Raw genomic sequence first — 15,960 nt, forward strand, 5'->3', positions numbered from 1 at the left:
GACCTCTCTGACCCAAGTTTCAGTTCTTTCAATTTTCAGTTCTTGTTCATTTCCCATACTCCTGGCATTCAACAGATTTGTGTTGAGTCAGTATTCCTCTTCTGAATAGTGGTAGGATGGATAAGAACTATCTGGACCCCAAAGTCCTTGATTTTCCTTCTTAGAGCTTCAGTCTAATGTGATTTATTTGTAGTAGAGATGGGGGGGTATTCATACATGAATATCCCTGCACAGGTGGCGATAACAAGGGTCCAGTCCCATGTGGCCAGATGGTCCACTCACCAATCTGCCACTGTTGCGGACGCCGTGGTTCTTCCAATGGCTTCGCAGATCGTGATTGCCTAGCCACTCCTCGCTAGGCAAACCTCGCTGCAAGGTTGAAGAGTGGCTTGCAGATCGCAATCTGCAGAGCCATTGGAAGAATCGTGGCGTCCGCAGCAGTGGTGGATCGGTGAGTGGACCATCCAGCCCCATGGGGCTGGACCCTCGTTATCGCCACCCGTGCAGGGATATTCATATTCGCATACAAATACGAATACCCCACTCTCTAATTTGTAGTTCCTCTTGGCTGTGCAATCCTTCTGTCACATCCGTAACCCATCCTCCAGGGAGACAGCATACCTGGTGGTCTACATGGATCTTCCCAGCATTTTTCAGTTTCAATCCCACACAGAAAGTCTCCGACTACAACTACTGTTCTTCTTTTTGGTACAATGTGGATTTGGTGAGTCTGCTTGACTGAGCTTCAGCCATGCTCGTATTCTTCTTTGCTGTCTCCTGTAAGCCTTCCTCTGCATGCTATCTCCCAGACTCCTCTTCAAGAACCTGAAAGTGATTTAGCAGTTCTACCAGTGGAGAGTGTCTTCTCCTCCTCCTGAATATGAGCCTTTTCCATGGTGCTTCCTCCACAAGGTTTGTTCTCTCCTCCTCTGGTTTGTCTTGCTCTTCTTTCACCTCCTGTGCCTCCCTTGGGTGCTGCTGCTCACTTTCTTTACTGTATCTATACTCTTAATTTTCTCTTATAGCCTTAAGCCTGGCCACTTGCTGCTCCAGTTCTTTCATTTTTTTTCTTCCAACAATGCTACCAGTTTGCACTGGCTGCATGGGTACCCTGTGTTGTTCTCAGGCACAAAGATAAACATTGCACACACTTCGCAGGGCACCACCACAGAAATGTCTCATCTCTCCATAATCTCTGTCACCTTTTTTTACTTTTTTCTATTTGTCTATGGGTGCTCTTTCCTTTGTCTTGTCTGCCTTAAAGGCTGCTAGGAAAGTCCACTAATATATAACTATATTCAGCAACCAAAAATTTTGTTAGGGGCTTTCCCAGTGAAAATCCTGTTCTCTTGCATTGATCACTCACTCCTTGGTGTTCCCCTCAATTGTATTCCTGTGCTGTGCTTTGGTAAGTGTCAGCATACAGAAAGGCCCTCCCAATACTCACAGCTGCTACTTGTTGATCTAATCCAGTGGTTCCCAATTTTCAGTCTCCAGATGTTCTTGGACTAAAATTCCCAGAAGTCTTCACCACTATCTGTAGTGGCCAGGATTTCTGAGAGTTGTAGTCCAAGAACATCAGGGGATGTAAGGTTGGGAACAATTGCAAGCAGTAATCAGGACATGCCCCTTCCAGGTCACTTTCTGATGTTAATCTAAATCATTCAACTCTCTGCTTTTGCCTCCTTGATCTCCCCTTTTCTATTGTCTCTTCTTCTAGTAGACCCTTTTCTCCCTACCCTTCCTTACTGCCTGAAACTCCTGTTAACTCTCCCTATTTGCTCATTCTGGTCACTCACTCCCTGGGGTCCTCAGTTAGGAGTCAGCAAACATATTATGGTACTGTATGATGCGGTGGTGGCGTGGTGACTGGGACATGGTGGCGCTGTGGGCTAAACCACAGAAGCCTGTGCTGCAAGGTCAGAAGGCCAAGCAGTCGTAAGATCGAATCCACGCGACAGAGTGAGCTCCCGTCGCTTGTCCCAGCTCCCGCCAACCTAGCAGTTCGAAAGCATGCAAATGCAAGTAGATAAATAGGGACCACCTCAGTGGGAAGGTAACAGCATTCCGTGTCTAAGTCGCACTGGCCATGTGACCATGGAAGATTGTCTTCGGACAAAACGCTGGCTCTATGGCTTGGAAACGGGGATGAGCACCGCCCCCTAGAGTCGAACACGACTGGACAACAATTGTCAAGGGGAACCTTTACCTTTACCTTATGATGCAGTACAATAGTAATTAATGCTTGTGTGTAATATAATACAATAGTAATTAATGCTATTGTTAATATAATGCAATAATAATTTATAACCTAATGTGGCAGCTAAGAAGACAAAATAGCAGAGCTTCAAATATGAATGTGCAGCTCTCACTGTGAGAGAGCACTGTATAAGAATGTATTTACCTCGTATCAAAGAGTTTTAATGACATCCCCTTTTTGAATCACAAGACATTCCCTCATTTCCTTACCTTACAAATATTTGTTTATTTTAGTTATTTACCTAGTGGTGATGGCAGCAACTGCGAAGGTTCTAAAATGTTAGATTTCATGCTGTTCTTATTGTGATTGTCCTCGTGTCATCTTACCACTGCTACAAGTGTGACCTATAACAAAATGTTGCAGTGTGCAGTGCTTCTGTTTAGGAGTCTAGACACAGAATTTGTAAGATCTGGACTACCTTTATAATATTGTTGTTATGCATCCTTCAGTCTCGAAAGACTATGGTGTCGTGCTCTGTATGGAGGACTTGGAACAGCGTCTAGTGTGGCTGAAGAGGCCAATTCGAGAGTGGCAATCTCTTCCACACTGAAGACAAATCCAATCTGTCCCCTGTCCAGCTCCCTGGTTTTGCTGCTTTTGTGACTTCCTCTTTGCCTCGGCCTGCTGGACAAGGGTCTCTTCAAATTGGGAGAGGCCGTGAAGCACTACCTGCCTCCAGGCTGAACGGTCAGATGTCAGGGTTTCCCATCTGTTGAGGTCTATTCCTAAGGCCTTCAGATCCCGCTTGCAGATATCCTTGTATCGCAGCTGTGGTCTCCCTCTGGGGCGATTTCCCTGCACTAATTCTCCATACAAGAGATCCTTTGGAATCCGACCATCAGCCATTCTCACGACGTGCCCAAGCCAACATAGACGTCGCTGTTTCAGTAATGTATACATGCTGAATATTCCAGCTCGTTCTAGGACTACTCTGTTTGGAACTTTGTCCTGCCAGGTGATGCCAAAAATCCGTCGGAGGCAACGCATATGGAAGGTGTTCAGCTTCCTCTCCTGACGTGCACAAAGGGTCCAGGACTCACTGCAGTACAGGAGTGTGCTCAGGACACAGGCTCTATAGACCTGGATCTTGGTATGTGTCGTCAGCTTCTTATTGAGCCATACTCTCTTTGTGAGTCTAGAGAACATGGTAGCTGCTTTGCCAATGCGTTTATCCAGCTCGACATCCAGGGAGAGGGTGTCAGAGATGGTTGAGCCAAGGTACACAAAGTCATGAACAACCTCCAATTCTTGTGTGGAGATGGTAATAGAAGGAGGTGAGTCCACGCCCTGGCCCATGACTTGTGTTTTCTTCAGGCTGATTGTTAGTCCAAAGTCCTGACAGGCCTTAGTGAAACGATTCATGAGTTGTTGGAGGTCTTCAGCAGAGTGAGCAACAATGGCTGCATCATCTGCAAAGAGGAAGTCCCGCATGCATTTCAGTTGGACTTTGGTCTTTGCTCTCAATCTGGAGAGATTAAAGAGCTTTCCGTCTGATCTAGTCCGGAGATAGACACCTTCTGTTGCAGTTCCAAAGGCATGCCTCAGCATGACAGCAAAAAAGATCCCAAAAAGGGTTGGTGCGAGGACACAGCCCTGTTTCACTCCACTTCGGATGTCAAAGGGATCTGATGTTGAGCCGTCAAAAACTACAGTGCCTTTCATTCCCTCATGGAAGGATCTGATGATGTTAAGGAGACGAGGTGGGCATCCAATCTTGGGAAGTATTTTAAAAAGGCCATCCCTGCTAACCAAGTCAAATGCTTTTGTAAGGTCTATGAAGGCCACTAAGAGTGGCTGTTGTTGTTCCCTGCATTTCTCCTGCAACTGTCGGAGGGAGAATACCATGTCAGTGGTGGATCTATTAGCTCGAAATCCACACTGTGATTCTGGATAGACTCTGTCTGCAAGCATCTGGAGCCTCTTCAGCACCACACGGGCAAGCAGCTTCCCTACAACGCTAAGAAGAGAGATGCCACGGTAGTTATTGCAGTCGCCCCTGTCACCTTTGTTCTTGTACAATGTGACAATGTTTGCATCCTTCATGTCCTGTGGTACTCCACCTTCCCTCCAGCAGAGACAAAAGATTTCATACAGTTCGGTGGTGATGATCTCCTTACCACATTTCAGCACTTCAACAGGGATGTTGTCCCTTCCAGGTGCCTTGCCAGAGGCGACGGAATCCAAGGCCGCAGTTATTTCTGCTAGGGTTGGTTCGCTGTCCAGCTCTTCCAAGACAGGCAGACACTCAATGTTATTTAATGCTTCTTCGGTTACTACATTCTCTCTGGAATATAGCTCAGAGTAGTGCTGCACCCAGCGTTCCATCTGCTGTGCTCGGTCCTGGATGATCACACCTGTAGCAGACTTCAAGGGAGCAGATTTCTTCTGTAGTGGACCTAAGGCCTGCTTGATACCATCATACATTCCTTTGATGTTACCTGTGTCCGCTGCTATCTGTATCTGAGAGCAGAGCTGAAGCCAATAATCATTGGAGCATCTCCTGGCAGCCTGTTGGACTTGGCTACGAGCAGCTCGAAGAGCTTGCAGGTTGTACTCGCTAGGACAGGTTTTGTATGCTGTTAGAGCTCTTCTCTTATCCTCGATGGCTGGCATTAACTCCTCCGAATGGGCTTCGAACCAGTCAGCCATCTTTCTGGTCTTCTTGCCAAAGGTGGACAACGCGGTGTTATACACAGCAGTCTTGAAGTGTTCCCATCGTTCAGGTGCATTTACATTAGCTGGACCTGGAAGGGTTTCCTCAAGTGCTTGGGCAAATTCCTTCACTTTTCTTTGATCGCGAGTCTTGCTGATGTCAATACGTGGTCTTCCTTCCTTTTTCGTGTGATACAATTTCTTTGCTCGCAGTTTTACTTTACTACACACCAGGGAGTGATCAGTATCGCAATCAGCACTCTGGTAGCTGCGTGTGATCGTAACACTAGGAAGGCTAGAACGTCTAGTGAGGATCAAATTGAGCTGATGCCAATGCTTGGATCTTGGATGTCTCCAGGAAACTCTGTGTTGCAGCTTTGTATTAAAGAATGTGTTGCTGACACAAAGATCATAATAACAGCAAAACTCCAGTAAGCGTTGGCCATTTTCGTTCATCTTTCCAATGCCAAAACGGCCTAGACAAGTGGGCCAAGAATTGTGATCAGCACCAACTCTAGCGTTAAAGTCTCCAAGAATGAACAGTGGCTCTCTCTCAGGGACTTTTTTGATAGTAGCTGCCAGATCGTCATAGAATTTGTCTTTCACTTCTGTAGTGGCTGACAGTGTTGGTGCATATGCACTGATGAGGGTTACTGGTCCTGCTGATGAGTGGAGCTGCAGAGACAGGATTCTTTCACTCCCCACAGTAGGTGGAACAATGCATCTCAGAAGGGTATTTCTGACTGCAAAGCCAACACCATGCTCCCTGGTCTCATTCGATGGTTTTCCCTGCCAGAAGAATGAGAAGTTTTTTTCTTTGACAGATCCCGAGTCTGGCAGTCTTGTCTCTTGCAGGGCAACAATGTCCATCTGCAGCCTACTCAGTTCCATGTCAATGACAGCTGTCTTGCGCACATCGCCTATTTCTTGCAGGTCATCAGGAAAGCCATAGTCAGGAAAGCCAGGGGTCATTGTCCGTACATTCCAGGTGCCCAGCTTTAGGGCAGAAGTTTTCTTACGATTGTTGCATGGTGCACGGTTATCGATCTGCTTGTCGGGTTTGACCCTAAACCCCACGCACCCCGTGAGGTTAACAGACCGTGGCGAGGTAGCACCTTACTGGCTGGGGGCTGCCCAGCTTAAGGCGGGCGGTATCTACCTATTGAGGTGCAATGACCTCTCCCACCGTCAGAAGTAGCCCCTGGTGTCATGCTCTACGCCAATTGAGCAACGACTTATAACCGGTAACTGCTACCTCCCGTGTTGTTTCGACGCTGTACGCGAAGCTGGAGTGTCCTCTCCAGAGCATGAAGCCTGGGTAAGATAATATGGAGGATAGGCTGTTACCCAGGCAGCAAATCCCCCCTCTCCACATCGCTGAAATAGTCCAGTGGAAAGGCAAGAGCCAATACAACTGGTTCCAACGATGTCGCAGGAGTTGGCAGAACAGCACGAATTACCTCTGGGACTCCAGCTCCGGATTTTTCCTCGAGGTTGACTCCTGAAGCCTTTTCCATCAGTGGATATAGCCACAAGGCAGTGGAGGTTTGAGATCAAAGTTTTCCTTCTCCTAGATGGGCTGCCTTCCAGGGCTGACGAGCCCCACCTGCCCGGCCTGATCTCTAATAGCACAGAAGTATGATCTGACCCTTTAAAAGTTTCCTCCCCCCCAGCCTTAGCTTCTTCAAGGGGGGGGGCTTGGAGCTCCTGCTCCTACTCCTTCAAAGCTGAAACAATGCCCTCCATCAGCCCATGTGCTCAGAAAAAATAAAGGTCCGCCTAGAAAAAGTTTCCCACCAAAACATTTGCCCAGACATACCAGCCTTAGCTTCTTCAAGGGGGGGGGGCTTGGAGCTCCTGCTCCTACTCCTTCAAAGCTGAAACAATGCCCTCCATCAGCCCATGTGCTCAGAAAAAATAAAGGTCCGCCTAGAAAAAGTTTCCCACCAAAACATTTGCCCAGACATACCAGCCTTAGCTTCTTCAAGGCGGGGGGGGGGGCTTGGAGCTCCTGCTCCTACTCCTTCAAAGCTGAAACAATGCCCTCCATCAGCCCATGTGCTCAGAAAAAATAAAGGTCTTTATAATATATAATTTATAATTTATAATATATATATAATAATAATATATATTATTATTAAACAGAAAAGTCAGCAACAAAAGGAGTTGGCTCTTTTTGCAGAACAAGGCAAGCAACCTTGTCTTTTCAAACCCCATGTAAAAATAGCCTGCAAAAAAAAAAATTGTGTCTCAATGCCCATTTTTCAAGAGAGGCTGTTTACAAATCTCTCTATTCTCTAGATTTTGCAGGTTTTTACTGCTGTGAGCAGGACTAAGGCTTCTTCTTCAGATTTAGATGTTGTGTCTCATCTGGCCACAGCTGAAACTGTTTATACAGTTATGCTGCTATATTTTTACCCATATTGTTCCCCAATCCCAAAAATACTAATTGGAAAGGCTAAGAATACATGCTGTTGTCTCTTCCATGGTGGTATAGTGAACACTCTTTATGAATTTATTGTCACATGTATATTAAATTATTAGATTATACAATGCATAACTGACAAGTGCACTTAGACCTTGCTAGCTGTTATATGGATCTGATCTACAGTTGGTGTCCTGACTTTTAATAACTGTGTCTTTTATTACTTTGTTTTTCAGATTCTAGACTCTCCCCCCCACCTTAGTTTGTCCCTCTCCCTTGCCATAGTCTATCAGCTAGCATTCCATGCCCACTGATCATGCTCAATCTACTTGGTCTCTTTTGTTGTTCCCCAGATCTTGGTTTGCCCCCTTTGTTATAAATATTTTTGTTCTTCTGAAGACGCTGGAATTCTCCTATTGGCAAAGAGATTCCTCTTATCTATGGGTGGTGCCATTTTGGCAAGGTATGCAATGGAATTCACAACCTGACATTCAGAAATGGAAAAAAATGCGGTGGTACCATCCTGGACACACAATCTGAAATCCTGTTGCTTAATTTAGTAAATTGCATAAAAGTTGGCCCATCTAATCAATGGAGAATTGGTGAGTAAATGCCTTCATAAGTTCAACTGATTCAAATAGGGCTATTCTAATTGCAGTTGGCTTTAGAGTAGTAAGATGCAACTTGAATCAATACAAATTACAGAGGAGTTGGCTCATCATATCCCCATTGATTCAATAAGCCTACTCTAGTGCAAATTACTATCCAAAGCAACAGAATTTCAGACATATATTATTTTCTCTGTGGAATGCACTAAGTGGAGATCAGCAACCCAATATTTTCGATATTTCAAATTACTGCATGAACCTGAACCATCTCTAAGTTCCCAGGCTATGTGCACTTCCCTTTTTCTTGTCCTTTCTCTTACCATTTTCTTTGTTTTTGTTTCACTTCTTTCTCTGGGTTGCAAAAAGACACACTTCTCAAATGTATCACTGTATCCATCAGGAGAAGATAAATATTCTTGTACCCCTGATAAATTCCCAAAAGTACAAGCTGAATTTCGAAGGGGCAGAGGAACTAGAGACCCAATTGCTAACATGTGTTGGATTATGGAGAAAGCCAGAGAGTTCCAGAAAAACATCTACTTCTGCTTCATTGACTACGCAAAAGCCTTTGATTGTGTGAACCACAGCAAACTATGGCAAGTTCTTAAAGAAATGGGAGTGCCTGACCACCTTATCTATCTTCTGAGAAATCTGTATAGGGAACAACAGTTTAGAACTGGATATGGAACAACTGATTGGTTCAAAAATGGGATAGGAGTACAACAAGGCTGTATATAGTCTCACTGCTTATTTAACTTATATGCAGAATACATCATGCGAAAGGCTGGACTGGAGAAATCCCAAGCCGGAATTAAGATTGTCAGAAAAAATATCAACAACCTCAGATGTGCAGATGATACCACTCTGATGGCAGAAAGTGAGGAGGAATTAAAGAACCTCTTAATGAGGTTGAAAGAGGAGAGCGCAAAAAATAGTCTGAAGCTCAACATCAAAAAACTAAGATCATGGCCACTGCTCCCACCACCTCCTGGCAAAAAGAAGGGGAAGATATGGAGGTAGTGACAGATTTTACTTTCTTGGCTCCATGATCACTGTAGATGGTGATGGCAGCCATGAAATTAAAAGACGCCTGCTTCTGGGGAGGAAAGCAATGACAAACCTCGACAGCATCTTAAAAAGCAGATACCTCACCTTGCCGACAAAGGTCCACATAGTGAAAGCTATGGTTTTTCCAGTAGTGATGTATTGAAGTGAGAGTTGGACCATAAAGAAGGCTGACCACTGAAGAATTGATGCTTTTGAACTGTGGTGGTGGAGGAGACTCTTGAGAGTCCCCTGGACTATCCATTCTGAAGGAAATCAACCCTGAGTGCTCACTGGAAGGACAGATCCTGAAGCTGAGGCTCCAATACTTTGGCCATCTCATGAGAAGAGAAGACTCCCTGGAAAAGACCCTGATGTTGGGAAAGTGTGAAGGCAAGAGGCGAAAGAGATGACAGGGGATGAGATGGTTAGACAGTGTCATCGAAGCAACAACATGAATTTGGCCAAGCTGCGGGAGGCAGTGGAAGACAGGAGGGCCTGGCATGCTCTGGTCCATGGGGTCACGAAGACTCGGACACGACTTAATGACTGAACAACAACAACCCACGATAACCAATTCTGTTTCTACAGATAATACCTTATAGGATTATCTGGTGCAGCACACACTTTGGGAGAGCATTTTTATGAGAAATGTTATTATATAGGCTGCCTCTGTCTCTGAGACCATGAAAGACATTCCCTCCTTCAAATTATAAGGCTGAAATAATAATCACCATTGCAGGTTAGCTCCATTTCATTTAATACACTGGGACTTGGTATTTTTCCAAGTAAATATGCCGATTCAGAGCCTGACTGCAAGATAGTGGGACTATCTCTGATTGTGTTATACATAAATATACATAATAGATTCCTTTTCTGTAGTGATACCTCATCTGTGGAATTTATTCCCTGCCTAAGCTCATGTACATGGACCATTAAAGTGTGTACAAAAATCACAAAGAGAGCAGTCCGGTGTTCAGCAGTTCAGAAGTGAGACCCATTGATTTATGTGGCATTTATTCCCAACTATTGAAGCCTAAATTATTTTTATTCCACAAGATGTTTGTTTTTAGTTGAATGGCGGCACAGTTTTTCATTTTGCTGTAGTTCTAATATTTATTTTCTTCTTTTAATTATATGTATTTGAGTGAAAGTTCATGTGCACACACTTCTCTTTCTTGCTTTGTATGTATCTTACAAATATTTTCAAAATTTTGTTTGCCTGTCCTCAGAGATCCCCAAAATAGTAATAATTAGAAACATTAAATCTTTCATAGATATTACTTATTTCCCAGTTTAAACAACTTGGTACTGTACATTGTATCTCAGAATCAGGTTCCTTAGTGTCACCATTGGCCTTTACTGACAATTAGGTTTTTATAATGCCTGACAATAGTTATTTGCTTAATTCTTTTAACTATTATGTCAGATAATTCAGCTGCAATATTCTCTTCCTCTCAGGCTCTGAAAGAAATATATTTATAAATATTTCCAAAATTGTTGTTTATTTTTCCCAAATGGTATACAAAATTATAAAAGTGAAAATACACAAATTTGTGTGACTATCTCTTTGTATGCATCTGTGTATATGTGTCTGTGTGTATTTGTATACTCATATGGCCCTTTAAATATATATAAATTGCTATTATGCAAATATGCTAATATGCCAGTACATACTTTTCATTTGAGATTTTAAGCACCTGTGTGGCAAAGTAGTTTCATGGGTTCCTTTTGACCAATTCTTCAACCAAATGAGCTTCTGAAAGATATCCAGTGATATGACCATTTAACATGGTGCAGATGCTGATAGAATAATTTCAGCGTGTGGCCAGCCCTGCTGGTAAGCAGAATGAGATCGCTGTCTGAAGCAAAATATTTGCAGCCTCATGCCTGATACTTACTTTCTTATAATTCTGCATTTGCATTTCTTATAGTTGTAATTTCACATTTCACTGCTTCAGATGTCAATCTAACATGGCCTTCTCTGGATATTCTGATTTGGATAAGTGTGTTTGTGGCAAGGTTTGTGTGTGTCATTTCTTCATCTGTTGCCTTGGGCAGCAAGATGACTGAAGCTGGCATGTTCAGGAGTGATCCTTTCCCCTATCAATAGTGAAGCTGTCACAGCTCTATACATGCACCTACCTGTAAGGACAAGAGCAGGTTATGCAAGTTGAATTGTGCATAGCTGTGTAGCCAACATGCAGTGGGTCTGAGGATTTTTTTTCCAATGAACAGACAGCTAGAAGGCATTTTATATTTAGCTGCATCTTGCTTTTCTGGGCAGTGGTGGATCTGGGCAATGTTTTATATTTAGTTGCATCTCAAATGCATTTGCAAAATTACATCACTGGATATGATCCAAGCTCATGTATTTGCTTACAAAATTTGCTTACTGAGGATAGTTGTCAAGCTCAGTTGCGTTACAGACTGTATGCATGTCCTTACTAAGAAAATAAGAATTAAGGAATGATTGGGCAGCAATTTAGTCTGACCACTGTAGCTGCAGTGCATCTGAATGCAAAGTATTTTTTTCCCCTGTGAAACACTAAAATGCAAATAAACTGTATTCATTTGATAAAACCATCATAAAAACAAGTATGTATGGATATCTGGATTGAGTTCTCGGTTTGATTTTTCTGAAGATCAATGAAACAATCCAATAATCCTTCACATGTATGCTGGCTTATAATACCACCCTGATAAGAAGTTTCACAAGCATCAACACATAAAATAAAAGCATATGTTACGATCAACATGGAGCTGCCACCAATATACTAATATATATCAAATTCTTTCCTGCCTGTTTTCGTGCCTTTTAGTTCAGTTTATTGGATTATGCTGGATTTTCATTGCATTGTGAATATCTCCTTCTTCGCAAAATCAGTGGCTGTCAATGATGTGGAGAATAGGACATGGAGAGGAAGCTTTGGGGAGCCATTCCATGTCAACTGTAACATCTGCTTGATCCTGATGTTGGTGTTGGCTTTAACCGTATTTGGATTTGTATGCTTTGCTATATGGCCTGGTGAATCTTTCACAACACTCGTTATAGGGTTTATTTTACCCTGCTCAAATGTATTGTTTTAAAAAATGCCAGGTTTTCCCAAAAATAACCTGAAAATAAGTCCTAGTATGATTTTTCAGGAAGCTTGTCATATAAGCCCTACCCCAAAAAATAAGCCCCAGTTAAGTGAAACCAGCCCTCCTCCATTGTGCAGCAAGCAGAAGAAGATGACATGACTGTATTTGAATAAATGTAGATTTCCGTACATGAAAAAATAAAACATCCCCTGAAAAAATGTTTTAGTCTGCACCTGATAGATCTTGGGGTTACACCTGATAGATCTTGGGGTTACACTAAAAATCCTAAAGTGGATGCTTCAAACTGAATGTCTGCCTTCTTTATTCAAGCTGTGTCTTTTTAATCACTGCATGAGCACACACAACTAGTTGTGATTAATAGGCAAGACAAGAGCAATACAGTAGTGTCAATAAACACCTGTGAGACAAATTACTTTTTGTACTGAGATTGCCTTTCCATACCATGCCAGGGATTATTAGGAAATAAAAAGCAAGAAAATAAACCTGTCAGTATTACAAAATTCCTTTATACAAGCCTGTAGGTTTTGACTGTGGACCTTTGGAGGGTACAATAAAAAAAAAAGTAGACTGGAATTTAAACTAAGGAACATCATAATAGGAAGACAGTGTTCTGCCTTGTTCAGTGGGTTGCTGGGTCAGTCTTCCCTGGTGTGTTGGTACAGCAAGAAAAACACAAGGACTGGAGTTTTGGAAGAGGTAGCCTTTCTAGTCTGTGGTAGCATCTACAGTAAAAACAAAAGAAAAATAAAGAAAACAAAAACATTGTGACACCTTAAAGACTAACTGCTATATTTTAATGGGAGCTTTTGTGGACACGTTTTTGGCCTTCCTTATTTTTTTCCTTTCCCTTTTTCTCTTTGCCTGAGATGCAGGGGCCAGAACTGTTTATTATACCTGATGTTTTAAATTGATTTTTTGTAAGGTGACTACAATGATGACAATGATGCACATGGAAGTCTGGAGCCCCCCCCCCCCCCCCCCCGGAAGCATGTTTTTTTGTCAGAAAGCAAGGTATTGTAGTAGGCAGCAAGAGGCTCTTTTAATTATTTTGCTTCTGAAATTGATTAATTTTGGCCTATGAGAACACCTCATGATTTAGCAAAGTGTGAGTGGGGGACAAATGGGATGACCTGAGGTGCAGGCTTGGAGGCAAGAGATTAGACTGAGGAGCAAAGAGCTCTTTGCATTTGGGCAAAAAGATGGATCCAAGAAATGGATTGTAGGGTTACCAAAGCACTGGCAAACCATGTGGCGGTACCAATCACCCCTGATTCATGAGCCAAGCATGCACCCTGCATGAGGCAGGCGCATGATCACCACTTTACTCTAAGTAAGCTGATCATTAACAACACTGCACCAAAACTTGACCAATCCTAGTCTTACATCTGTCCTAAATTGAATATAAATAAACCTCTCCCACTATCGGGAGGGCAGAACAATTCCTCCCCCATGCTTGCCTCCGCGTCTTTCTTCATCCCTTCATGAAGGGATCCCACAGCCTTTCTTCATCCCTTGACAAAGGGATCCCCACAATGGATCATCATGGATCTACATGATTTTTATATACGATCATCCCCAAATCATTCTCCAGTCACAGGAACAATCTCTGCCCACAGATTGGACAGCGGCTTGGGGAAGATTCTACATAAAATTATGTCGATCCATGCCTTGGATCAGTGTTTTTGTTATCCTGCAAAGCCATTCACCCATGATTTCTGTGATGCAGTGTGGGGGTACAAATGGGACTTATGATTTGACAGTGGTTTGAGGCAGATCAAGTTTCACATGATCCCCTCCTTGCCTCTTTGTAAACATCCACAGTCTATCCTGGGCTGGTGTTCCTTGGAGCCGAAAAGGGCCGGGATATTTTCAAGAGCCATGTACTGGCTTCTTTCTCCTTCCAGTCCCTAGCAACCTGCCCTTTCCCTGTTTGCCCACTTTCCTAAATGCTGCTTCTCTCTACCTCGCAGGGAACGGCTGGAGCATTCTAAAGGGACCAGCAGCTTTGCCACTAGACCCTCCCTCTCCCTCACCACAGCAGCAAGGGCAAGTGGCCAGCGTGAGGGCAGGCAGATGCGACAAAGCCTCAACTGAAACATTTTAAAAGCCCATGTAGCCCCCTCAACCAATATATACCACAGCTGCTGTGGTGAGGGAGAGGGAGGGTCTCCTGGCAAAGCCGCTGGTCCCCTTAGAATGAATTAAACATTCTTCCAAGAGGAAGCACACATTGATCCAAATACCATGTGACTACCATGTGACTTTAACACAATTTTAAAAACCCAGATCCAGCTACCAATTCCTTTTCATAGCGTAGCCATGCTTTAAACTATCTAACATACCTTTTCCAAGTTGGCAGGGGGTATCACTTTGCTTGCACTTTCTGCCTGTTTACTTGTAATACAATATCAAATATAAGCACAAAAATCTCCTTTCAACAGAAACCGCATTTGGAAAAGTGCTGACATTTCTCACTTCTTGTGAAAGTGGAGAGCACTTAACAATCAACAGCTAGGATCTAGTAGTGTTCTAAAGTGTGTTGCTTATATCCCACCCCATAGTGCTTAACGCACTTTCTGAGCAATTTATACTTTAATTATGGAGGGTACACATTTTCTCCTCCCCAGAGAGTTGGGTTCTTGATTCTTCCAACCTTAGAAGGATGGAAGGCTGAGTCAACCTTGCAGTGGCTACCTGAGCCAGGAGAGATCGGAACTCAAGTTGCGATTAGAATCTTGGCTGCAGTACTGCAGTTTTACCACTGTGCCATGAGGCTGGATCCCTCTGCTTCAGCACTGGCACTACAGTACTTCTTCCCTCTTGCACTTCCCTCCCCTCCATAGGCAGCCTGGAAACTTACTTCAGAAGATTGAAAAACCTCTGAAGCAGGATATTGGCATCCTGAAGGGATGTGCGGGTGTGGAAGCACACCATTGGATTGCCATAATATAGGCAGAAATCATGGTATTCCTCTCCTACTAAATGGTGGATGCCACCATTGTTATTTTGCCTTCGGCAGCTCTAAATAATCATGCTGTATTTGAGTCACTCTCCCAGGTTCTTCCACCAAAGAGCTATTCTCCCTGACATTTATTTCCTATTTCTTTTACTCTGTAACTACAGTACAGTATCTGTATTTTTGATTCCTCATTATATGGTCAAAGTGTCCTAGCTCCCTGCAGTTCATGTTTTTTTTTTTTTAATCATTCCTTGGACTTACTTTGCTTCTGCACTTTGTCAGTCACTCTTGTTAGCTTGACTAGCTTCTATGACTTGGTTGGGTATTTGTCATACTACTGTACTTAAATACAATACACATTTTTCTCTACTTTGTGTTGAAGACTTGAAAAGATCAATAACGGGGCTGACTGTGATTTTTTCCCCAAGTCCACTGAAACACTTGCATTTTAATCCATTGGTCATTCTATCTAAATGTGTATGCTATTACTTAAATCTAATTTTAAGTGGTTTTCTGTGATAATGTACCTTTGAAGATAAGGTAGTTGTTAATATATTATCTTGAATTTCATATGATGATTCATACCCCTCAGCCAAAATATAAACAAGCAGTTGTGCTGATTAAAATGTGTGCCCTTATGAATCTGCTGCAGCTTTTGATGAATAACTGCTGATTACAGCTTGTAGCCCTAATAACCAAAGTGTAACCATCGAGGACAAAAATATGTTGTGGTTGCCCCAGCTCCACAAGCAGCAAATCTGGGATTCCTCTGATTTCCGCACTGCTCATACACAAGTATCTTCAAAATCACAGCCAGTTTTTGCATTAAGTTACAGTCAGTCCTATTTTGCTGACTGAAAACCTATTTAGCAGGCATTTGTTGGAGGAAAAAAAGCTCTTTTCTCTC

Source organism: Pogona vitticeps, chromosome 4 (assembly GCF_051106095.1).
Source record: "Pogona vitticeps strain Pit_001003342236 chromosome 4, PviZW2.1, whole genome shotgun sequence".
Lineage (NCBI taxonomy): Eukaryota > Metazoa > Chordata > Lepidosauria > Squamata > Agamidae > Pogona > Pogona vitticeps.